Source organism: Panthera tigris, chromosome A3, assembly GCF_018350195.1.
Source record: "Panthera tigris isolate Pti1 chromosome A3, P.tigris_Pti1_mat1.1, whole genome shotgun sequence".
NCBI lineage: Eukaryota > Metazoa > Chordata > Mammalia > Carnivora > Felidae > Panthera > Panthera tigris.
Window position 1 is genome coordinate 53,521,154 of NC_056662.1, and position 25,355 is coordinate 53,546,508.

General features: G+C 44.5%; 1 protein-coding gene across 2 annotated transcripts in view; it reads left to right on the plus strand.

Moving 5' to 3' along the window:
- The first annotated feature begins 7,163 nt into the window (after positions 1–7,163).
- ST6GAL2 (ST6 beta-galactoside alpha-2,6-sialyltransferase 2) overlaps positions 7,164–25,355 on the plus strand; it is an 84,558-nt gene continuing 66,366 nt past the window's right edge. Inside the window, exon 1 of one of the 2 annotated variants that reach the window (XM_042981059.1) lies at positions 7,164–7,208. The gene's annotated coding sequence lies outside the window, so the exon portion shown is untranslated. Of the gene's footprint in view, positions 7,209–7,698; positions 7,872–25,355 lie in introns of those variants that run through there. The other variant, XM_042981058.1, reaches the window with a different exon arrangement.

A 25,355-nucleotide genomic window follows, 5' to 3' on the forward strand; every position in this document is an offset into this window, starting at 1 on the left:
AAGGACTCAAAGGCAGGCTGAGGAGGGGGAAAGCTTTCAAATGGAAAAAAAAAGAGGTGGCTTCAGGGGTGCCCTGAGTGACACTGCCAGCCAGAGGAAGCTGTAGGTGGTATGTGGTCCTGCTAGGGCCACCAGAACAAGATACCACAGAGGGGGTGGTTTAAACAACAGAAATCCATTTTCTCCCAGTTCTGAGGGCGGGAAATCCCAGATTGAGGAGTGGCAGGGGTGCGTCCCTTGAGGCCTCTCTTCCTGGCCTTCAGATGGCCAGCTTCTGGCTGTGTCATATGGTCTTTCCTCCGTGAGAGGGAACCCTCATGTCTCTCTGGGTATCCTACCCTCTCTTTCTCATAGGGACCCCAGTCAGACTGGATTAGGAGCCAGCTTAATGACTTTATTTTAATCAATCACCTCTTGAAAGGCCCTGTCTCCAAACAGTCATATTCTGAGGTACAGGGTGTTAGGGCTTCAACACATGAATCTTGGGGGGACATAATCTATAACCATGGAGTAACTAGACATGGGGCATCCCATGTGATTGGTTAGAGGAGCATATTTGCCTTGGTACACATGGTCTTAAATTGAAAGTGGGGACAAAAATTGGAGAAGCCGGCAGTTATTAAGCCCTGACTGTTTGCGGTGGATCACACAAAGGTCTGGCTTCCTGGTTTGGTTGCTGCGGATTGTGAGTCAGAGTTTCATCATCACATACGATCTGGCTGTTGTCAGTTTGTATATTTAGTCTCACCTGGGAAAAAGAGGCAGCGAGAGCAAGTGCATGTTGTGTCGTTGACTTCTACAGCCACAGCTCCTAGAACCGAACCTGGTAGACAGTTAGCACTCAAAAAATAGTTGCTGAAGGAAAGATTTCAAGGTCACAATGTCCCTTGGTAACAAGTCTTACACACTTCTCTTACCCTCTATAACCAGATTTCCTCTTCTACAAAATGGGCATATTCCCATCATCTTAATGACCATTACTATATGTTCAATAGGGGTAGACACTTCGGAGTCACTATCTCATTTAATTCTCCAAACAGCCTCAAAACATGGATTATTGTTTTAATTTTATAGATGAGGAAACAAGGGACACCTGGGTGGCATTAAGCATTGGCTCAGGTCATGATCTCACAGTTTTGTGAGTCCAAGCCTGGCATTGGGCTCTGTGCTGACAGCGTAGAGCCTGCTTGGGATTCCCTCTCTCCCTCTCTCTCTTCCCCTGCCCCACTCTGTCTCTCACAAAAATAAATAAACTGGGATGCCTGGGTGGCTCAGTCGGTTAAGTGTCTGACTTCGGCTCAGGTCATGATCTCAGAGTTCACGGGTTCGAGCTCCGCATCAGGCTGTGTGGTGCTGACAGCTCAGAGCCTGGACCCTGTTTCAGATTCTCTCTCTCTCTGTCCCTCCCCTGCTCACACACCCCCCCCTCAAAAATAAATAAACATTAACAATTGGTTTCAATTAAATAAATAAACTGAAAGAAATCAGAGGCACTACCTTGCCCAAGTGACAGTTAATAGATGTGTGATCCAGGACAATCTGCGTCCCCTCTCTGTGACCCTTCATTTCATCATCTTTAGAAAGAGGGCAACAAAAAATGCTCGCATCAAAATCCTGCTATAAAATCAATAAATGGGGGAAAGGGAAAGCTCTTTCTGTGGCAACATGCCAACAACTAAGTGTAAAGGAAAAAGGTGCCACCATTGCTTGTAGGAGTCATGAGTGGAGATTAAAGCTAGCGAATACAAATTTGAAGGGAACAGAATATGCACATGTCCTCAAATTATTTCCACACAAGTTACTTTTTAATTATAAAGGAAGGAATAGTAACTTCACTGTGGAGCAAGGTGGCAGGCACCACCTTCGCCAAGAACAGAAGTTAAGCCCACTGCTATTGGAACAAAGGCACAGAAAGCCTGACTTTGAAATGATGCTCTGAGTGATACATAACACTTTGGTATTCCCGGCCAAAAAGGAAAAAAGCATAACCTGAATCTAATCTGAATTTAATCGTGAGGAAACAGCAGACAAGCCTAAATTGAGGGCATCTAATGATATAAATAGTCTGAACTCTGCAAAAGTGTTGAGGTTAAAGAAACTGTAAGAAAATGTTCCAGATTAAAGAAACCAAAAAGACACCAAGTATATAACAGATGATCCTGGATAGGATTCTGGGCATTATTATTATTATTATTATTATTCCTTAATGACCTGTGTCAGGGAGCAAGAGTGCCTCACCCCCTTCACAGGGAGTAAGAATTTCCTGTCCCCTTCAAGGTCCTTCTAGCTGGACTAAGAATCAAATCAAGGAGAGACAGATTAACAGGAGAAAATAAAATGTAATAGGTGTATGTATGGGGAATCACATACACACAGAAATTCCAAAGACAGGGGGGTAAAATGATGGATCTATGTCATCCAGAACCAAGCAGAAGGAGGCAGGGGGCTGGGGGTTCAGGGGAAATAAAGGCACTTCACAAGTGATAAGACAGCAGATGTTTGGTAATTAGATGTTTGCCCTGCCATACAGATGGGTCACTCAGATAAAATGTATCTTTGTTAATAACCCTTATTCTGGTAAGATCCTCCAATTTAGATTCTTCTGGATACTTAAGGGAGGGGCAAAAGTTTCTCTTGAGCCCACCGGGTCTCAATTATCTTGAGCTCCAAATAATCCACATGCCAAAGGGGTACATTCTTGGGGGGGTGGGGCTGTCCTGAACCCCTTCACCTGATATAAAGGACATTAGTGGACAATTGACATGTGCATACAGTCAGAGATTAGACAACAGTATAACCAATTTTATTTTCCTAAGTATGATAGTTGTACCTTGGTTATGTAAGAAAATGTTCCTGTTTTCAGAAAACTAAAGCGAAGTGTTTAGGGGTAAAAGAGGCATGATGTATGCAATGCAGGCTTCGGCTGCTGGGGGGGAGGGCAGGGACATGAAGAGAAGGTAAAGGAATGGGAAAGCAAACACAGCAAAGTGTCAATATGTGGGGAATGGTGGGGGGAGGTATTACTTACCCCATTTTTTCTCTAAGTCTGAGGTTATTTCAAAAGAAAAGGTTAAAGATGGAAAAGGGGTTTTAAAACCCTTACTGTAAGGATTGAGTGAGTTCATGCTTATAAAGGACTTAGAACACAGGCCCTAAAATTTTAGTGACTAGTTATTCTTATTACCACACAATTAAGAAGTGATGGGGCCACCTCACTCTGCCCCCGCATACCTTCACTTCCTCATTCAGAGTTGTGGAAAATCCAGGAAAACAATTCACAGGAAAGCCTTTACATAAACTGTGTACCCTGGCGAATGTTTCTAAGCTTGCGACGTGAGGTCAGATTCTTGTAGATAACTGTGAAGTGGGTTAATCTGTAGTGTTGGTGAGGTCATTGAGGTACAGAAAATTCAAACAAATTCACTAAGCGTGACAAGGTCAGAAGCAAAGCCCAGAGCTCCTGGCTTTCCATCCAGTCCTTCAGATAGGAAGGAAAAGTTTAGGAAAAGAAAACATTCACACCTGACCTGTTCTCATCTTGCTCTGTATGAAAGGTAGGGATGGACTATGGGAGGTCAGGTTGTGACCTTCTGACCCCACCTCGAGGCCAGCTTAGTGACCTTGCCTGGGGTCCAAGGGCAGGCTAGAAGGGGTGCAAACTGTGGACGGGGCAAGCCTAAGGGCAACCAATTGCATTTCTTTGTCCTGTCCTCCATATCACATGCTGAAAAGCTATCTTTCTTATGCTAGCAAAGATTTTTTTTCTCCACCTGCAAATATTGAAGGAATGGGGGCAGGGAACTCCTGTATGGCCAGGATTCCAGCTTCTACACACATCCACACACTCAAGGCTATTTCTTCTTAATACTGGTCTGTTTCCTTACTAACATTTCTAAAGAGTAAATTAATTAATCTTATTTTTAAATATCTATAGGTTGGCTGGAAAACAAATGTTTCTTCCTGATCTTTGCATTGTATATGGGATCCAAACAAATGAGTATCTGAAATTCATTTTTTACACCGACCACATACCGAATTATTTCGCTGATGAAGTATGAACACATCTATAGGTGATTCCCCTCCCTGGGGTACTAAATGCATTTATAGGATAGCAATCACAAGTAAATCAGAACCAGAAGATGTCATGCTTGGAGAAGTGGAAAAAAAAAAAAAAAAAAAAAAAAACTTGCCAGCCTCAGTTTCCTCATCTGTAAAAGAATCCCTGGGTTTACTGTAACAGCAGAATGGCAAAATAAATAGGAGAGAAATATTTTCTATGAACAGTACTTTAAGTGGAAACAAACCCCCAGATTCAGCAATGGTACAGTTAGGAAATATTGACTCTTCAGTTCCTACCCAAGCTCAAATACTTCTCAGCTGAGAGATTCACCTAGCCTCCTGATTTGACTGCTTACCAATAACAAGTTTCTGAAAACAGAAGGAATGTTTCCTGTGAAACACAGCCCACCATCGGTCAAGAGTGGATGTGAAAAAAAGCTCAGGGGAGGAGCCCGGAGTTTAAAAACAGAAAAAGAAATAGAAGTTTTTATAAGTAAGTGGATACTAGCAAGCAGGCTTCTGATGCAGGAATTTTCTTATTTGCAGGAGTAAGTTTATTCTGGCTCTTTGTTGGGTTTTGTTTTGTTTGAGGAAAGGGATATTAAAGTGTCAGATGAGCCCTGGAATTTCTTACAAGTCAGTAGACTAACACAAAAGTTAAATCATTTGTTCCTATTTGGCGTACCTTCTAGGCAATGAAACTAAAAGATGTCAAAATATGTTATTTATCATTACACTTTAACAGAAATAATCAATTGATAGTTTTATGTACATCAACTGGCTTTCTGATTTCTTCAGGAAGCAACAGATTAAGTTAGTTTAGCATCATTTCATTTACTACCCCCAATCATAAATAATAAATACAATCCACTTAAAATTTTACAACAATGATTTGCATATTTGCCTTCAGGTGGTAATTTTTCTACAAGCATCAAGTTAATTGTTATTGAGCCACTCTTTTTTTTTTTTTTTTTTAAGTTTATTTATTTTGAGAGAGAGAGAGAGAGAGACAGAGAGCAGTGGAGGGGCAAAGAAAGGAGAGAGAGAATCCCAAGCAAGCTTCATGCTGTCAGCACAGAGCCCAAAGCAGTGGAAGCAACCTCCTTCCCCTGAACAGTGAGATCGTGACTGGAGCTGAAATCAAGAGTCGGAGGCTTAACCACCTGAGCCACCCAGGAGCCCCCATGGCTACTCTTATTTAACTTCTCATTAAGACTTCTTTAAGGTAGTCAACATCAACTTTTGCAGCAAGAATGCAAAGAAATGGAAGTGTATAAAATACAAATACACCACAAGAAGTGTATAAAAATTATTCCTTTACTTCACCAAAGTATTTAACACTATTGTTTATGAATTACTACTATCAAGTATCAGATTCCAGGCACTAGGGGAGACACTTTCAACACGTAATCTCTACTTCTTACAACAAACTTGAAGGTAGGCACTATTACATGTGTTAGACAAAGGAGAAAACAAGACAGTGACTGGCTCAAGGCCTCTCAGCTGATTAGGGGTAGATTTTTCTGCATTACTTCCTTCCCCCACCAGCCAATGGCCTCTATCATGTCTCTCTTGTTTTAAAAGTTACTTTTAGCCACACTATAATATTTCACATTTGTGAAACAGAGTCGTTGTTGTTGCTGTTAAATCCGTGTGACACATTACCCCTTCGTGCAGTTCTGCAGAATTCCAAGTGTCAGAAACCATTAACGTAACTGGGGAAATACTGAGTAAGCTTTTTCGGCCCACGCTTTTGATTGAGTGCAACGCATTTTGCCCAGTCAGTTTTAGTCGAACCCTCGTGATGTTTTACATTTCTGCAAGCCTTTTGAGGGTAGGAAAGAGATTTTATTCGCCTTAACAGGTCTACTGTTGAACCCAGTCCCCAGCCCACAGTAGCCACTCGGTAACACTGACTGAATTGGGTATCCAGGTTTTACTCTAAAAAGCCTCAGTTAAACGAACGTACACGCAAATTTTAAAATGATATATTTAGTCAGGGATTTGTGTCTCCAAAATGTGAGCCCCTGCAGGGCCCTGGGATGGAGAGGACAGTGGGCAACCTGTCCCTCTGAGGTGGATGGGCGCTATCTGGTAATATCATCCGACTCAACCTAACTCCAGCTGGAGGCTCCCCCACACCGGTACAGCTCACGGTCAGCGTGAGGACCCCCGGGGAAAGACGGAGGCCCAAAGCCACACGCACGCACGCTGCGAGCCACGTTGAAGTTCAAAGGAGCGTGTTTAACCAGCAAACAAAGGGCGGCGCGGTCTCCGGTCCCGGGACCAGCTGCGGCCTCCCGGGAGGGGCAGGAGGGCCGCGGTGACAAATGGACATTCCGCACGCGAGCAGACGGACACCTGATCTGAGGCTCCCGGCGGCCCCACCCACCGCCTCCAGCTGCCTGGCCCACAGTCGCCGCCCGCTTCCTCGGCGGGTTCTCCACGCGCCCAGCTAGCAGCCTCTGGCGCCACCGTCCCGAGAACTTTCCAATCCTCTCGGGGCTAGGGGCGGGCGGTGGGGAGGAGGCGGCTAGGTGGGGGCCTCGACGAAATTCCTTCCCGGGACTTGGCGGGCGGCCCTTCGCAAGTGGAAAGTGGCTCGTCCCCAAGTCCAACCCCGACCCTAGGGCGCCCCGGAGAAGCTCCCCGGAGCGAGGAGCCGGCGGCCGCGCGGGCGGAACAAAGGGAGTCAGCGGGCCGGGGAGGATGCTGCGCTCCCCCGCGCCCCACCCGGCCGGCTCTCGGGCGCTGCCTCCTGCGCAGGTAGCCCGGCCTGCGGCGCGGCGGGAAGGTGTGTTCAAGCCGGGAACACAAAGACTCACTTCCGCGGGGCCCCTCGCAGCCCGTTCACATTCCTGCATCCCTGACGCCCGCGGGACCTGCGTCCCCGCCGGGCGCCCAGCGCGGTGCGGGTGCAAGTAACCCTCGGAGGAACTAGGGCTGGCTGCAGGCGGTGGCCGGGGAGAGGCATGCCTTTTTAGGCAGCCGCGCCGCCCGCACCGCCCCACGCAGCCCAAGTCTGCAGTCGCTCCTTTGCCAGAGGCAGGGCTCGGCGCGCAGCCGGGGAGGGTCCCGCCGTGCACCCCGCCTGGCGGGCCAGGGGCGCGGGGAGCGGACGGTGCAACTTCCCGGCGCCCGGCCGCTAGGTGAGCCGAGGCCGGGAAGGGGGAGGACTGGGGGACGGGCGGAGGGAGCGGGGGAGGGCCCTGGGCGGGCGGGGGGGACGCGCGGAGCTCGGGGGCGGGGCGCGGCGCAAGCTCTGCGCGGGGGCCGGGAGCCTCCGCCTAGCCCCGGGGCTCGGGGCCGCGGTCCCTCCCGCCGTCCGCGCCGCCGCCGCCGCCGCGCTGCCGGGAACAATGAGGCGCGCGGCGCGGGGCTAAGCGCAGCGCCGCGCCGGCCCGAGGCCGAGCACCCGCCGCGCCCGCAGCTGCCGCCCGCCTCCGAGCAGCTCTGGCCCGGGGGAGGTGATCCCGCAGGCCGCCCGGGACGCGAGCGCGGGTCGCTCGGGGATCCCGAGGTGGCGCGGGGAGGCTGCGCGGCGGAGGCGGGGGCGGCCACCGGCAGCAGGATCTGAGCCGCGCGCTCGGCGTTCGCAGTCCCCAAGTTCCGCGGCGCGCGTCGGGCGCCCCCGGCCCCGGGTCCCGGCTCCCGCGGGCGGCCGTGTGAGTGTGGGAGCGCGTTGCGCGCGCGCCCGAGCGGCTGCCGGAGAATAAAATGTGACACGCACGTCTCCGTCTCCAGCGCCGCGCGGACGGGGGAGCGCGGAGCACCGCGGGGTCGGACGGTGCGAGGCGCGGCGTCCGGAGAAGGTTGGTAGGGGAGGGCGCGGGGCTCGGGCGGTGGGGCGACGTCTGCCTTCGGGTCGCCGCAGCCTGTGCGCTGCTCGGCACGGAGTTAGACTCGGTGGCCGGGAGCCAGACCTGTGTAGGGGGGTGAGGGGACGCTGAGGGTTTTGGGGGAGAAGCAGGACATTCTTCGAGAGGGTGAGTGAACCGGCGGGCTTGAGCTTTGGGGACGGGCAGACACGGCTGTGCTCCTGCGGTTCAATCAATAAAACGGCGATCTTTTATTTTATTTAATTTGGCTCTGGGAGGAAATCGAGATTTTTAATTGCCTTTCTTGACCCCACCCCCATGCAAGACTGCGCTTCTTAAGGCTTAAAGTGTGTTCTATTGGTTTCTAGTTTGCTGTAGGTATAATGTTTAGGGACAGAAGGGATCCTTAGAATCCCAAATACCCGGGTGTTAATTCTTACGCGCTTGCTGGGGGAAAACTCTTGCTTTTAAGTTGTTACACTTTTCACCGTGTAGGGAGAAGATATTTGATGAATTCTTTTGAGTAAGCAACGTTAACACCCGTCTCTTTCGGATGTGACGGTGCTGCTGGGGCGGGGAGTGAAGTTCAACTTGTGGCTCGCAGCGAGTGATGCCTTCCAAAGCGAGCTGAATAGCTGTGTTTGGAGAAGCCCTGCTTTCCAGGAATTTAAATGAGACTTTTTGTGGTTGCCTTCCAGGTCTCTCCTCCTAGTACCATATTTGTTTTGTCAGGCTGAACTTTCAAAGCTGTTTTATAATCCGAGAAGCACTTTGGGAGAAAAGTAATGCTTGGCTGGTTTTTTGTGAACTTATTTTTGCAGGGTCATCTTGAAAATTGGAGGAGACGCAAACCATATTTGGTAGCAATCTTTGTTTTCTGTACCGTTTGCGTTCTAACAGCGAAGGGGCTTGCTGATCTCCCACGGGGACTGGCTGCTTGGGTGAGGGTATTGTTGGAGCGCTTGCAACACATTGTGAGCGAAGTGCTTTGTACGTATTTAAAAAGCTTCATGCGGGTTACTTGATATTTACATTTTTTTTTTTCTTTTTGAAATTTTGCTCAACATATTTTTGCCATTTTGAAATAATTGTGACTAACGACGAATTTCAAAACCTGAAATGCTGTGTGTGATCCCGTTGTTGCAAACTTAGGGCTAACACTTCCTGTAAATGGCCTTGAACTTATTTTTACCCACTTTCCTCCTCCATTATTTTTCTGAACTTGACCGCCAGACTTTTGCAACCCTCCAGGGTTTGCATTTCCTACTAAAGGTTTAGAAAAGCTGATGACAATGGTGAATGAATATTATGATGAAAATGGAGAACAACCTAAAATAGGGCAGTCGCCTTGAATTTTACAGCCACAGTGAAAAATGGGGGCACTCAAACATGTTGGAATTCTTGATCCAGTTTTTATTGTGATTGATATGAATTTTAGCTTTTTACCTTTTTGTAAAATGCAGCTGACGCTTAGTTTTGAGGTAAGTCTCTTGACGAACGTGTAGTAGGAGCCTCAGCTCTTTGTGGAATTCTGAGCCCCAGAGTTCAGACAGAAGGTAGAGACTGTTGGAGAGTGTTCAGAGCAGAGACCAGCATTTGGGGGGTTGCTTATGTTGTGCACGCCATCTAGGAAGTAAAGATAAAGTGAGGATATGCAGGCAGGAGGATTCAAGCCTGAGATAAGTTAATGTTTGAAAATATGTGAATAGATTTATTAGGCAGGGAAGGGGAGTCAATCAACTAGGCTCAGTTTCTGATGAGGACACGTAAGAAGGGGGTGGACAATTAAGTTGGTGTCGGGAAGGATTTCTGGTCAGCCAGTGAGATAGGTTAAATAGCGAAGGGGTTGCTGAGAAATTCCTCTAGGTGCTTGTTTCTCTAGAGCTTTTTTTCCCCTGAGATTTCTCTTTCTGAGATGATTTACCTGTGTGAGTCTCTATCTATTGGTTATACTAACTGCAATTGTGTACTGTGGGTCCAGAATGTATCCAAGCATTTGCCAAGCGCTTAAATCTTCCCTAAAATGACAAACTAATTCTCAGTTTCCTGCATCTGCTGCTTAGATAGATACACGATGGTTTGCATTCCAAAAAACTTAGAAATATTTGCCCTTTGAGAAACTTAGTTGATTTTCAGATTTCATGCCTCATTCCTGATACTTTTGAATAAAAATATCTTGTGTGTTGATAATAGGGACAGTCTTTTAAATATTCACCTTCTCTTTCATTGTAATGTGTTTTACCCTCCTGGGTCTTCTGTTATATGATCTTAAATTTTAATTGCTTAGATTAAATGAAATACTTAATTTGACTTGTTTACATGTCTAAGCAAAAAATAGTGCCCTCATGCTAGGTGTATGTTAAGTTTTAAGTTTTTGAGCCTCCTCAAAAAAGAACTATGGGATGAAGTTCACAACTGACAGAGAAATAATTACATAGAATCAGATGCTAATTTTGGAATCCAGAAAGTGCAGGTGTACATTTACATAGCAATTTTCAGTATTCTCAACAGGTTGAGGTCAAGGGCAAGAACTGAGTGTGCTCTAGAAGTTGCCCAGCTGCTTGCTGTTAGTGGATAAACTTCAGACTTTCTGTTTAGCATTATCTGTCATTTTTCTGAAAGCGCTCCTTCCTACTTTGGAGAGATTTGTTTGGAAGCATTATTAAGTACACAGAGCACAGACAGAAGAATCAGGGGGGGAAAAAAAGAAGCATCAGAGAAATATGGATTTATTATGCCCCTTATCAAATCCCATCCTGATCCGAAATTCCATGCCCCCCCCACCCCCCGGGATGGATGGGGAACAGTTGTAATGCTTGGAACCCACCCAAGCTGTGGGTGAAATAGCGGCCGTGCGTTTAAAGGATGTGATATATGAACTGGCACTCCTGAGGCTTTGTCCTTATCAGTGGTTTGGTCCAGCACTAGCATGGGTCCTAGACCTGCTGCTTTGGTAAAAACGGGGTACCAGCAGCTGCTTGGCCAGTGTCTTCACTTGGCCACTTGCAGGTTCTTCTTGGCCATCCCACTGTGCCAAGACCCTTCTGATTTGGGGAAGAATTGCTCTCTGGATGGAAGTGGCATCAGAGAAATACTACCCACTCTCTCAGGGATTTTGGTCTGCACAGACGTGCTCTGTGCCCCCTTCCAGGTTCTGCTGCCCCCTGTGGTCTTCTCTAGGAAAAAATTCTGAATTCCAGGCAGACATCAGCTCTAACAAGCTAGAAGGGTGTGAGGGTTGGGTTTGCAGTTTGCACTGGACTTTCTCAGTGAAGAAGCCTCAAAGGAAATTCTTGGCCGGCGCCCTCAAACCTGAGTCCTCGGGAGTGCTGTCCCTGCACCACAGGTCACTGGAGCAAGTCTGAGCCTTCCCAGGGCCTGGTTTCCAGGGCTGGGAAATGGAGGCTTAGCTTAAATCCTCTCCAAGGTGTCTCCTCATGCTGAGATTCCGTGAAATTGAGAATTGTATATTCTGACATACTTAAAAGTGAATTCCCATGCTCAGAGGAGAATTCACCTTTAGTTACTGTGCTTCGTATCCCTTCAAACACCATGTAGCCCAGGAGGGAGTAGTAACTCAAAGAATAATAACAGCAGTTGCTTCAGACTTATTATGGATTATACCCTGCCACCTGCTCTGCATAGGTTATCCCAGTGTACCTTAGCCACAACCCTGGGGTGTATTGTTATCCCCATTTCATAGGTGAGGAGACTGAGCCTCGGAAAGATGAAGGGCCTTCCTCAAAAGTCCCACAGTGAGAAAGCAGCCCTGGGTTTGTGTGTTCCAAAGTCCATGCTGTTGAGACTATGCTCAGACTCCTTGGAGGAAAAGGCATGACTCCTCTCGTGGTCTCTATGTTGGGGTCAGACAAGGGCTGTGACCTTGAGCTTGCTTGTCTCAAACCATGGCTGAGCTTGCTGGATCAGAAAGATTTTTATAACAGGATGGAAGGGGCTGGTGGGGCACTCATTAGACAAAGCCAGCAGATTCACTGGAACCTGGAAGCAGAAAAAGGCAGGAAATGCAACCTAAAAATGACCCCTGCAGTTGAGAATATCCCAGGCAGTCAGTATTCTAATGAAAATCAGGCTCATATGAAGGGTTTCTCATCAAGTGAAATTTCCAAGGAAAAATTTAAGCAAAGACTTGAGAAAATGATCCCTACTCTCTAAGTTATTGGGTCAGTGAGGAGAGGAAGCTCAGAAAGTAGTCTCTTGGGACATTGAGAAATATATTGGCTAAAGCATGAGAGAAGACACTGTAAAGAAAAATCCTGCGATATCTTGATTATAACCTTCTGCTTTCAGAAGTTTATAATTCACACGTTATGTTCTGCTCTTGGCTGCTCCTAGTCTTTGAGCCCGAGAGGGAAACGCATTATTAAATTTAAAACAATTGGTTTTCCATGTTCAAATTATACAAATTTTTCAAGTAGAAGTTCTTGCATCTTGGTAATTGTGGTTTCTAAAATGACTTAGCTTTAAATTAAATTTGGAAGAGGGTAAATCTCTTAGATAATCCGGTAGCTTTCATTATTCAGAAAGAAATTTGAAAAGTAGCTTCCTTGAAAGTGTAGCAATGATTTTTTTTTTCTGAAAGATAAGTATATTACTAGGTGCTTAAAACCTGTCTTTGTACCTCTGACCACAAACAGGTAGAAAAGGTACTCGTAAGATTGGCATATTTTCTGAATGATACAGTTAACCCAGTCATGCTGTGGAACTGTAAGTGCGTGACTGAATGAATGGATTTGGGTTTACTGTGAGAAGAGGGATCTTGCTCTGTAAATTCTATTTTAAAACTAGTAAAACTATATCCCCCATACAGAAAAGAGGACTTCCTTCCTCCCTCCCTTCCTTCCTCCCTCCCTTCTTTCCTTCCTTCCTTCCTTCCTTCCTTCCTTCCTTCCTTCCTTCCTTCCTTCCTTCCTTCCCACTGTCATTAAAAAGAACATGTCTGGGAGGCTCATTCGGTTACATATCCAACTCTTGGTTTGGGCTCAGGACATGATCTCAGGGTTTGTGAGTTCAAGCCCTGTGTCAGGCTGTGTGCTGACAACATGGAGCCTGCTTGGGATTCTCTTTCTCTCTCCCTCTCTCTCTGCCCTTTGCCTTTGCTCTCTCTCTCTCCAAAAATAAATAAACTTAAAAAAATAAGTAAAAAATAAAAATATAACAAGAACACGCACACACACATGTGCACAGACATGTGTGCACACATAAACTTGCAAATACAGGGGGACTGCATCCCTGCATTAATATGGTTTACCATTAGTAATTTGGAGTGGGAACCTGAATTCAGATACTTATGCATGAATTGTTGGGATTCACAACTGTTGAGTGAGAAAATCAGGACCTAGAGCCTTGGCCTTCTGACGGAGAGAAGAACATTCTTTTTCCTGTATTACTTCTCTCTGAGAGAATTGCATGTTCCAGATTGCCAGTGGCTTGTGTGAAGATAGAAATGTTTAAGGTCGTTTAAGCTTTACTTGGATTTATTATTAATAGGATATGTATGGGAAAACACACTTTTACTTCTATGTGTATATGTGTGAGAGTGTGTGTATCTGTAAATATTCTTTAACAACAGTAGCATCTTCAAGGTCCCTTTGGTGGTTTGCAGAATGTTTTTGACTGTTGACGTTCACGAGGGAGGCCTCTCGGGCAGGGCAGCCTGGAAAACCAATGCTGGGGTCCTATACATTAGTTAGCTACTTGCTGGGTGAAAGAAGTGGAGCCATTTTAGAGGGTTCGGGGTCAACCTGGTGTTGGCCCAATAGTGAGTGTGAGTTAGTCTTTCTCTGATAACCATTTGAAGTTGCCCCGATGTCGTCTCATCACTTTAAACTTTAGGTAAAATAATTAAAACAGCAGCAAGCTCAAGTGTTCAAAAAAATTTTTTTGATACCCTCTGGTTCATAAGGTACTTTTTGGAGCAATTAATGAATACCAGGAAGCTGACAAGTGCAACATGGTTTACTTTATATTAGTATTTGTGTATCTGTATGTATGTAATGTATATGTAGGTATTTGATTGACATTTTTCAAAGGGCAGTTTTCCTCCTTACAATAACAGTACAAACAGTATTCCTCTGCCTTATGTTCAAAATTAGTAGCCGGGAGAGTTGAAATAATTAAGTAATTTGTCTGACTAAATACTTGATACTTTATAATAACATTCAGAGAGAGCCATTAAATAGATTGCTTCATTAACTATTTGAGGTGGGAGGGTTTCAGAAACTGACTTGATAGTAACAGGAAAAAGTCTATAATGTGACTCGAAAATAATGTGATTGCTTCCGTAAGTTAAACCCAAACATGTCTCTACTGGCCACACTCTGTAATTTTCACATAATTAAAACATACCATTAGTGTATTATAATCATACCCCAGTAATACCCCTCATATTACTGTTTGATACATATGCTGAAAGAGCAGAATTAATTTTTGGTTTGGGGGTTTTCCAGTATTTTCATGACTGGTAGGCATAGTATTAGATGTAAAACCAGAAGTGGGTAAAAGAAAAGCTTTAAATTGCATTAAACAATGTGCTTCACAAAGGAGAGTCAAAAGACTCCTGGAACAAGGAAGCTTTGTTTTTGTAGATGATATATAAAACCCAATTATAGCATGGAACTCCAGGAGTATAATCACATACATGACGTGCATGTTTTACTGGCAAAACTAAACTCACCTGCCCCAAATCTCCCCCAGTGGGTCCCTGCCTCTCAGTTGCCCAACTTAGATCTATCTTGAATTCATTACACCATATTGAAAATGAATATGAGTTTATAATATACTGAGTGACCCTGCATTATGGCCCACACATTTGGTCTGGGAATGACTGTGGTGCATAGTGGTGACCCTAAATGCTTAGTGTGATTGGTGCAGTGCACAGCCAGGTGCCCGGGCTTGTCGTCCATCAGGTCCGTGCTCAACCTCACCAGTTACAGGTTGGAAGGAGGGCCATTCCTTAGAATCATTCCTTGTTGAACTGAAAGGCATCCACAGAGCAATTAATTCACTTTCCAGGGTACATATTTTCTATGAACCCACATAGTCTTTTCTCAAGAAAAAAATTCAAATTCTGTATGTGGGGAAAGGTAGACATAGAACAAAATTATAGGAGGAAGGTCATGTGCCTTTTGTTTGCCATATATATATATATAGAGAGAGAGAGAGAGAGAGAGAGAGAAGAAAACAAGGATTGATGATTGCAATGAGGTAATTAAATCTTCCCCTTGTTTGTTTTGCATAGTTGCTAAGCAAATCTTTTTTCAAGGTGAAGTCCCTTGGACTGTTCTTTCATCTGTGTGAAATTTCAAAATGAAATTCCTTGGGGCGTCTGGGTGGCTCAGTCCATTAAGCGTCTGACTTCAGCTCAGGTTGTGATCTCATGGGTTCGAGCCCCGCTTCGGGTTCTGTGTCTTCCTCTCTCTCTGCTCCTCTCCACTCATGCTCTGTCTCTCTCTCAAAAATAAATAAACATTATTATTATTATTTTTTTTAATGAAGCATCCTTCATTTGGTGCTGACAGTTTGTAGAGAGAGAAAAAGCAGTGACTGAGTCATGGACTGCTTGCATTGGTAGAATGGGAGATACGTGTAGATACATTGGTAGAATGGGAGCTTGGAAGAGTGACATCATTGAACAAAACAGGTCTAGAGTATGTCTTTTCTTCTTTTTTTACTTTTTTTTTTTTTAAGTTCACAAGACTACGGTTATTTTCTTTTTTTTTTTAATTTTTTTAACGTTTTTTTAATTTATTTTTGAGACAGAGAGAGACAGAGCATGAATGGGGGAGGGTCAGAGAGAGGGAGACACAGAATCTGAAACAGTCTCCAGGCTCTGAGCTGTCAGCACAGAGCCCGACGCGGGGCTCAAACTCACGGACCGCGAGATCATGACCTGAGCCGAAGTCGGACGCTTAACCAACTGAGCCACCCAGGCGCCCCACTACTACAGTTATTTTCATGTGACATTCTTCTTGTCAGCTACCTGTATGCTCAAGAAGCAGATGACATTAACCTCAAATACAAAAGACAGAGGTGGAGCAGTGCCCCTAAACCACCTTCTGGGGTCTCAGGAAGATACAGAGAATCCACCTTAGCTATCCCTTGAAGATCAAATAGGCCATCAGAGATTTGCTAAAACATTCAGGGTTGTCAGACACTAATCAGTATGAAACTGGAAATGGATGGCATCAGATGCAGTCTGGGGGAGAAATGAAGTACATAGAAACCTGTACCCCATATCCCCACTTGCCCCTTGTTCTTTCCTCCAGAGACTTCAGAGCTTTTATTTTCTTCCTCCCTCTCGAAATGTGTCTGTGTGTGTCATGTGCTTCTTGTGTCCGTGGGACGTGGGAGGGAAGCTGTATCACATCCCCACAGTTCAGTTTTTTCTGGATTTTGGGCAACTGCCTTACCTGTCTTGTTTTCTTCAGCTGTGTTCCTAGCCAGGGAAGTGTTGCATAGAAAAGGTAATTATTAAATCTTTAGCCAGTGCCAACTGTGCACAGATCATAAGTGAAAAGTTTGATGGATTTTCATAAACCAAATACACCCATATAACCAGCTAGATCAAGAATGAGATATTACCAGGGCACCTGGGTGGCTCAGTCCTTTTAGTATCCAACTCTTGGTTTGGGCTCAGGTCATGATCTCATGGTTCATGAGATTGAGCTCTATGCTGATGGCATGGAGTCTGCTTGGGATTCTCTCTCTGTCTCTCTTTCTCTCTCTGCCTCTCCCTTACATGCACATGCATTCTCTCTCTCTCTCTTTCTCTCAAATAAATAAACTTAAAAAAAAAAAAAGAGTAAAATATTGCCAACAATCCCTGAAGCCTGACCCTTCTGGTCACTGTCCAGCAGAAGGTAACCATTATCCTGATTTCTCACAGAACAGAGGAGTTTTGTGTCACCTGCTTGCATTCAGTTTTAAACAAAATGACGTTTTAACAGTATGGTATATATATTTTTTAGAGTTAAAGCAGCGTTAACCAGCAATGGAATATAGGTTGTGCTGTTAAAGTTGAGAAGTTTGCTCTTGGTTCAGAAACTTCCATGCTGTGCATGGAACAAAAGTGCATTTTGTTATTAACAATTATAGGTTGTTAGTAACATAAATGTCGCTTAATTTTGCTGTTTCTTGGATGCTACAGATCTTCCTTTCCATTCGCTACACAACAGGATCAAAATATTTTTTAAGTGTATTAAAAGCTAGTAACATTATGTTCTAAATCTTGAAGATATATTTTAATATATTTCCCCTTATTAAAAATAAAACTGGAGCACCTAGGTGGCTCAGCCAGTTAAGCATCTGATTCATGGTTTCGGCTCAGGTCATGATCTCACAGTTAGTGGGTTCAAGCCTTGCATTGTGTGCTGACGGTGTGGAGCCTGCTTGGGATTCTCTCTCTCCCTCTCTCTTTGCCCCTCCCCTGCCTAAATAAATAAATAAATAAATAAGCAAACAAACAAACTTAAAAAAATAAAATTGAACATAGGACAGTTCTATGGAAAAAAACTTCAAAATGAAGCTTTCTTTACTAACTGAATTTAGTTTCATTTGGCAACTTTTAGCCTTTGATTTGTGAATTTGGCATACTTTCATACTGTTAGTGGACACTGATAGATGGATAGTTCTATGAGATATTTTACATAATACGACTTTTTTAGATTTTTTAAGGGACTAGCTCAGAAAAATTCAGCAGGACATGGAAGATTAAAATCATATAGATTCTTTAGAGTTTTTGTCTGCCTAGAGATAGTCTACATTGCTATTTGGAAATAAATAAAAATCCATAAACTGAAAAAACTAAAAAAAAAAACCTAAAAACTCAGTTCCAGGTCATCAGTTGCCTGGCCTGTACTTGGTACACTGACCAACTTGAAAAAAGGTTTTCACCGTACCAAAGAAAGTAAAGTTCAAAGGGATATAAAGAAAAGATAGAATGATATCTTAACGTTTACTAGAAAAGAATTAAAAATGGGAAATATTTAAAAAAGTAAAAAGGTTAACAGGCAGACTGCTTAATAATAGTCTGATGTACTTGGACTATATTGTATAAATTCAGGATTTGCCTAAAGCCAAAGAGATTGGCTTAAACCCAAAGCTAGATGCCATTGGAACCCAGTTGGTAGAGAGCAGGGCATTTGGCAGCCGAAGCTCACATGGCATTAAGAGTCTAATGATTTGGTTTCTGTCTCCTAAAGAGGAAGCTGTATCTCTCACCTGCCTCTGAAAATGCTGGCTTTTGTACAGCATGCCCTTGGGCGTGTTCTACTTAAGTGGTTCAGAAATATGTGATTATACTTCATGTGATTGTCCAGAGTTTCTTTCCTGACATTTACTGTTTCTGGAAGGCAAAATGTTTTTTGGGCTTCAGCTTCTATTGTTTATCATATTCTTTACAGAAAAAATGGAGGGAAGCCCTGCTCTATTAGCAGAAGGAGCATTTAAATGAGGAATTCACTTTACAGATGCCTCTGTCCACTCTTGCTCACCTCCTGATCCCCCGTATGTTGTCCATATGGGCAAAGAGTCATCTTTCCAAACCCTAAGCTTGATCATGTGACCTTTTCCTCTCCTTAGTGCCATGCCCTCCCCCACCCCACCCCCCCACCCCATGGCATACAGGACCCAGCCTGGAATTTTTAGAATATCATGTGCTTCTGAATTGGGCCCCAGTTTTGTCTCCTCTTTACTACTTTAAGGGTGTCTCTGACTATATTAGGCTGAGTTTAAGGATGGACCTGCTTCTTCCTCCTGCTGTCTCTTTGTCTCTGTCTCTTTCACACACACACACACATACACACACGATGTGTGGTCCCCTCCTGTGCTATAGCACCATTTGTCTTTGTTGCACCTCCCAGTCTGTATTGTAATTAACCTTTTACTTTTTTTTCTCCCCTGCTTGACTGTAAGGTGCTTGCAGGCAGCCCTGTGAGGCTGTGTCCCCAGCTCCTTAGTACATCTCAAGATACTGAGCTCAGTAGATGGCTTGATCAATGTCAACTGAATGAACGGAGCTGAAAGTATTTCAGATTTGAAAGGACTACTGTCCACTCCATAAACATGACTTCTACAAATGAAGGGAAGAGGGTGACATCCTTTCTGCCTTTTTTTTCAAGGCAAATCCCCATGTATATAGCTCCTCCATTTCTAGCCATCCATTTATAAACAGGCTATTCTAAAGACAAGGGACTATGGACTGAATGGACCATTCTGTACATACATTATCTTTAGAGTTGCCGTTAATCACTTTGGAGAAACACATTTGCTAGTGATATTAGGAAATCAGAGTTAAACTGTTCAACCTTGTAATCTTTATGCCTCTTGTGAATCTCACCGAGAACACTGGAAATTCACATTTCTTTTCATAAGTGGTAGAAATGTGGCTGGGCGTCTTTGTTCCTCCTTTAACAAAGCATTCCCAAGTAAGGGACACGTGTAATTGGTAAGTGATTAGTAAATAAATTGGGGAGGATCTGCCCAGGGAGGTTTTATAAAAGCACTTTGTCTAGGATTCATAAATGTATCACATTCTAACAATTAGAGCTACATACATTATCAGCACCTGGTGTGATAATAAAGGCTGCTCCAGAGCGAACGGGCTCAGCAGCATTTTGTTGTGGGGTTGCATTTTTTCTGGCTGCCCACAAATCATCTATGAATAGGTATTAAAACTGGGAAAGGTGCTGCTAGCCCGGGGACAGTATGAAATATGAGCTGTCTGTGAGGAATTATAAGTGCAATCCCTTTATCCTGAGATCAGTCCAACCAGGTGCAAGCGGAAAGGTGCACACCTTTAGCTGAAAGCCTGGAGAAGGCACTGTGCTGTGCCTTCTTCCTGTGTGTCTGATGGTGTGGCCTTGACCTCATTCTGCCAGTGCTTCCTGGAGGAGACAGCCCCCAGGGCTGAGGTGCCTTCCCCGACGGGGGTCAATGCGTGTCTGGGGTCACTCATTCCACAAAAATTTATGTGGAATTTAGTGTATTTTCAAAGTATCTTCCCAGATGCACATCCTCTAGAGTGCCAAATTCTGTGCATTTCTCTCCCCACTATTTAAATGAGTTTTGTTTTAAAGTTTGCAGTCTCCCAAAACACTGGGTTAGAGCTAGGGAATGCCTGGGATGAGTCATTTAATTAAGGGGACACTTTCCCTTACTCTGAACCCATTCTAGAATTAAAATAAAAAATGTTACCCGTGGTTGAAGTTAGGGACCTTTGGCGGTCCCCAGCAGTAAATAGAACATTGCAGGAATTTAACAAAAGCTGGAGGAATTTTAAAAAATGCTTGGAGCGTTTGAATAAACTATTTCCGTGCTCCATTTACATATGCTTAAGATCAAGGAACCACTTGGGAGTAAAGAAAGAAGAACCTAAGTGTGGATTTCCTCTCACCCACAGAAATAGCTTTAAATCACTTTCATAGTCAAGTGGATTTTAATGATTTCATGTGTGCTGGCTATTAGCAGTTGTCATGCTGCTGACTGTGGCACTCAGACAGTTCCTTCTGGTGACCCCTCCTCCGCCGGAGGCTATGGGTACATCTCCACATCATCAGCACAGACTCACATCTGTCCCTGGATTCACACACCAAGCAAAGGAAGCTTTTAAAGTAAGAAAACTACGGGTAGAAGTCAGGGTTAGGCACCAGAGCATCAGGGCATGGCTGTTATTTAAAGTGATGTATTCAAATTTGAATATCTGTTTAAATTATTTCATTTTTCTTAATGACCTTAGATCCCTACACACCCCCAAGCCCTTTTAATTTTCCTTATGAGTCATGCTATGCCAGCTTAATAAGGCTTTCTATGCCAGTGGGTTTCTTGGCGCTTTTTAATTATGTTGTTGTCCCAGACATGGCTTTTGATAACTGGATGTGGTTAAAAGATTCTGTTACTGTGTTTTGGAAATCTGGTGCCAGCCAGGAAGGCCTACCCCTGCGACAAACCAACCCACCAACAATTGTTGAACCTTTCAGGAAACTCAAAATCGTTGGATATTGGAATTCATCTCAGATGGATTCCAGGCTGTGTGGGGAGGCACCAAATTTGGCCTGTGCTTTTAGTAATGGGTTTGGTGTTTTGCTTATTTATTGGTTTGGTTTTCTTTTCTTTGTTCTACCCCCTCCGCCCCCAAATGCTTTAGACTCCTTGAGAAGATTTACTCTCAGGCAGTAAGCCTCAAAGTAAACACAATTTTGTGGCTTCCTAGAAACTAGTGATGAATAATATAGATCTAACAGGAAGTCCTGCATTTACCTTTCATGAATATCTGAAGTAATTCAAAGTTGTAACTTTGAAGGCCCTCTTAGTGAATTACTATTAAACATTCAGTTTGAACAGCAAAAAAATGTATTTAAAAAAAATTTTTTTGGACGTTTATTTTTGAGAGAGGAAGAGAGACAGAGTGCGAGCAGGGGAGGGGCAGACAGAGAGGGAGGCACAGAGTCTGAAATAGGCTCCAGGCTCTGAGCTGTCAGCACAGAGCCTGACGTGGGGCTAGAACCCACGAACCGCGAGATCATGACCTGAGCCAAAGTCAGATGCTTAACTGACTGAGCCACCCAGACGCCCCCAAATAATTTATTTATTCTTTTTTTTTTTTTTTTTTTTTTTTTGGAGGCAAAGCCTTCTCCTAGGAAGACTAGCATCCTGCAGGGTGATGTGAATTATGCCTGCCGCCCTCCCTGCCAAGGCAAAGATGGAGATGTGGCCATGCAGTGATTGGGAGAATTCCTTGTCCAAACAGTGGCTGAATGCAGGGATCTCCCAGGTGACTGTCTGTACAGAGCTGGCTCTCCCTGTGCTCCCCTCCCTGGCCGTTTTGCAGATGGGCTCCCTAGCAGTCACCACAGACACATCACATCGGCCACACCAGGTGAAGTGGAACGTGGCTCAACACAGAGGGGGTCAGCTCGATTATAGTCTTCACAAATAAGTAACTAAAGGATAATCTTTCTCCCAGGCTCAAAGGTCAGGTGCCTTCTGGGATGGGCCCTCTGTTCAGTCCTGCTTTGAATCAGGAAGGGGTGAGGCGCAGGTTTAAGGGGGAGCTGGGACCCCCTTTGGCTTCAGCCCCAAATCCCCACATGGCTGGGCATGCAAGTGAGGCCTCAGCTATCAGTCAAATTAATGAGAAAGGCTTAAAAGCAAACAAATCCTTTCTTCCCTCCCCAGGGTTCTTCAGCTTTCTGGAAGGGTCTGACAGCTTTGAAGGCCTTGCTCCTGCCCAGAGAGCTTAAGCGGCCAGAGGGGGCTTCTGTACTGTGTAAACTGTCAAGCCTTTCCCCTCCCTGACCTAGAAAACAGGCAGGAAAGGGGTCCCTTGGGCCCCATCTCAGGCAGGCTTCCTAGGACAGGAGCAGTTCCCATTGAGTTCAAAGGGCAGCTGTTGTTTTGGGGCTTCTAGAGGACAAGGTGAAAAGATGAGGCGAAATATGTTTTCTGTTTGCTGAAGGAAATTAACAGAGTTGCCTGGCTTTGGTATTTCCTGGAATATCTGCATGGAAGAGGTAAGCTCGTACGCAAGGGAAGCTGCCAGAGACCCAGATGGCTTCCCCTCACTCCCTGGCTGCACCTGCCTGAGGGGAGCCCTTGCAGTCCCTGATTCTAGTGAGTCATGACTCCCTCCCTAGGACTTTCTCAGCGTGGCTGGTATCTCCTGGCCTGGCTGTCCTGGACTCCTGGGAATTCTGGTCACCACCCACAGATCTTCTCCACCCTTTGCCACCCCCAGAATTCTTAAATATGGGATCTTCTCTCACCTTCCATAGACAGTTGTTGAATAAAAGAAGCTGCTTTCATGCTGGACACAGCGATCTTACTACTAACTTAGCATGGAATGTGATGGCACTCCTTCCACAAATAACGTATTTAATCATTTTTTTTTTCTATTGCACTTTCTGATTCGTGCTCTTCAGCCATAATAAACAGAAGTGGGAACAGAAATTTGTAGAAGGTACCTTCTGAGATTAGAAATTTCCTTCTTAAAAAGAGGAACACGTAGGCTTGTATTGTCTCTTAAGCTTCCCGGCCCCAACACCGATGGTAGATGGTTGACAGTGTTTTGTCAACCCCCACCTTTCTTCAGTTTCTGGTCTCCCGTCTCTGGTGTGACACATGATGTCAGGACTTCAGCATTAACAGCAAGCACTATTGAACCACTGCTGGAGGTTTTCAGGACCGTTATCTTTGCTTTGGGACTTGTACACAGATATTTCGTTTATTATGGCAGGTTCTAAAAATTTATGACCTGTGAAAAGTTTATTTTCGGTGTAACTGAGGTCAGAATTGAACATTTAATCCAAAATCCATATGGCAGTGAGTCGCACAGTGTATGAAAGCGCTTTGTAAGCCATGGAGGGGCTGCCTGAGGAGAGAGGCCTGGACTCAACAGACCCAGTCTCAGATTCCAGGGCCTCCACTTCAGGGTGATTTGTGTGTGAGTTTTTCTCTTCTCCTTTTATTTCTACATCTTTTAGCATTAAGACTTTCAGAGTAGCTTTAGGATTGCAGCAAAAATTGAGCAGAGCACAGAGATTACCCACAGGCCCCTGCCCTCACAGGTGCACGGCCTCCCCCACCATCAGCACCGCCCCTCCTCCCCCCAGAGGGGTACATTTGTTACAGCCAGTGAACCTATCCTGACACATCACAGTCACCTGGAGTCCGCAGTTCACATTGGGGTGCACTCCTGGGGTTGTACGTGCTGTGGGTTTGGACAAATGTTCACATGTATCCACCACTAGAGTGTCATACAGAGTATTTTCACTGCCTTAAAGATCCTCTGTGCTCAGTCTGTTCACCACTACCTCCTCCCCCCGCCACCAGCTCCCACAACCACTGAACTCTTACTGTTTCTATAGTTTTGCCTTTTCCAGAATGTCATATAATTGGAATCACAAAGTTTGTGATTGGCTTTTCAGATTGGCTTCTTTCACTTAGTACATTTTAAGATTCCTCCGTGTGTTTTCATGGCTTGACAGCTCGTTTCTTTTTAGTGCCAAATAACTTTCCATTATCTGGTTGCCACAGCTTATTTATCCGTTCATATTTATCCAATGGATTATGTATCCATTTAGCCAGTTGAGGGATATCTTGGTGGCTTCCAGGTTTTGACACTTGTGAATAAAGCTGCTGTCAACATCCATGTGCAGGTTTTTACGTGGATGTAAGTTTTCAGTTCCTTTTAACATGACTGGAACATGATGCCAGATCATAGGACAAGAGGATGTTTAGCTTTCTGAGAAGCCGACAAAGTGGCTGTACCATTTTCTCATTCCCACCAGCTATGAGTGAGTGCTCCTTTTGGCCCACATCCTTGCTGGTGTCAGTGTTCTGGATTTCAGCTACTCTAGCAGGTGTGTAGTGGTATCTCGTGGTTGTTTTAACTTGCATTTCCTTGAGGACTTATGATGTGGAGCATCTTTTCATACACTTACTTGCCATTGGTATATCTTCTTTGACACGTTGTCTGTTAAGGTCTTTAACCCATTTTATAATCATGTTTATTTTCTCACTGTTGAGTTTTAAGAGTTCTTTGTATAATTTTGCTCACAGTTCTTTATCAGGTGTGTCTTTTGCAAGTATTTTCTCCCAGTCTGTAACTGGTCTTCTTACACTCTTGCGATTGTATTTCAGAGAGCAGAGGTTGTTTATTTCAAGGAAGTTCTGCTTATCAACTCATCCTTTTATAGATAGTGCCTTTGGTGTTGTATTTAACAAGTTCTGCCATACTGAAGGTCGTCAAGATTCCCCCCTATATTATCTTTGAGGCATTTTATAGTTTTCTGTTTGGGGTTTAGGTCTGTGGTTTCTTCTACTTGTTCTTAAGTTTCTCCTTTGTAAAATGAGAGTAAATCCTCTGCGTCTTTTTTATGCTTAAGTATCAACCAGCACTCCTATCCCGGGCTCAAGGGTGGTCATTTGTGGCTGATATTAGTAGAACCACAACACAGTAGTCAAAGGCAATGAACTTGGCTACAGGTCTAGCACATTTTTTTGGCCTTTGCCTCATCAGCCCTCATAAAAGTTTTGGGGTTTTGTTTTGGTGGTGGTGGTTTTGCTATTGCATTGCCTTTTTATAGAATACCTTATTCTTTAAAGTGAGTTTTGGCTGATGTGACTTACAACACAATAAATGATTTCGGGGTCTTAAAGATGCAGACAGTTCCTAGGGTGGAAATTCCCTGACTTTGAGTTCGCTGTGGGACTCAAGCACACAGAATTTTCATCTGCTGCTTCTCACCCACATTTGGTGTTCAACCAAACACACCCATTTAGCAACCAAATGCTCATTTCAGTCCCTCCCTCCTCCGTCTTAACCAGCCCAGTCCCCGGAATGATTACACCTGCTGTAAAATGCAGCCTCTGGTTATGAAAGTAATTAAGTATTGGGGAAAATAAGCAGAAAGACTTTGAAGTTACATAAAACTCCTCATTTATTTGTTTTTATTAAGGTTC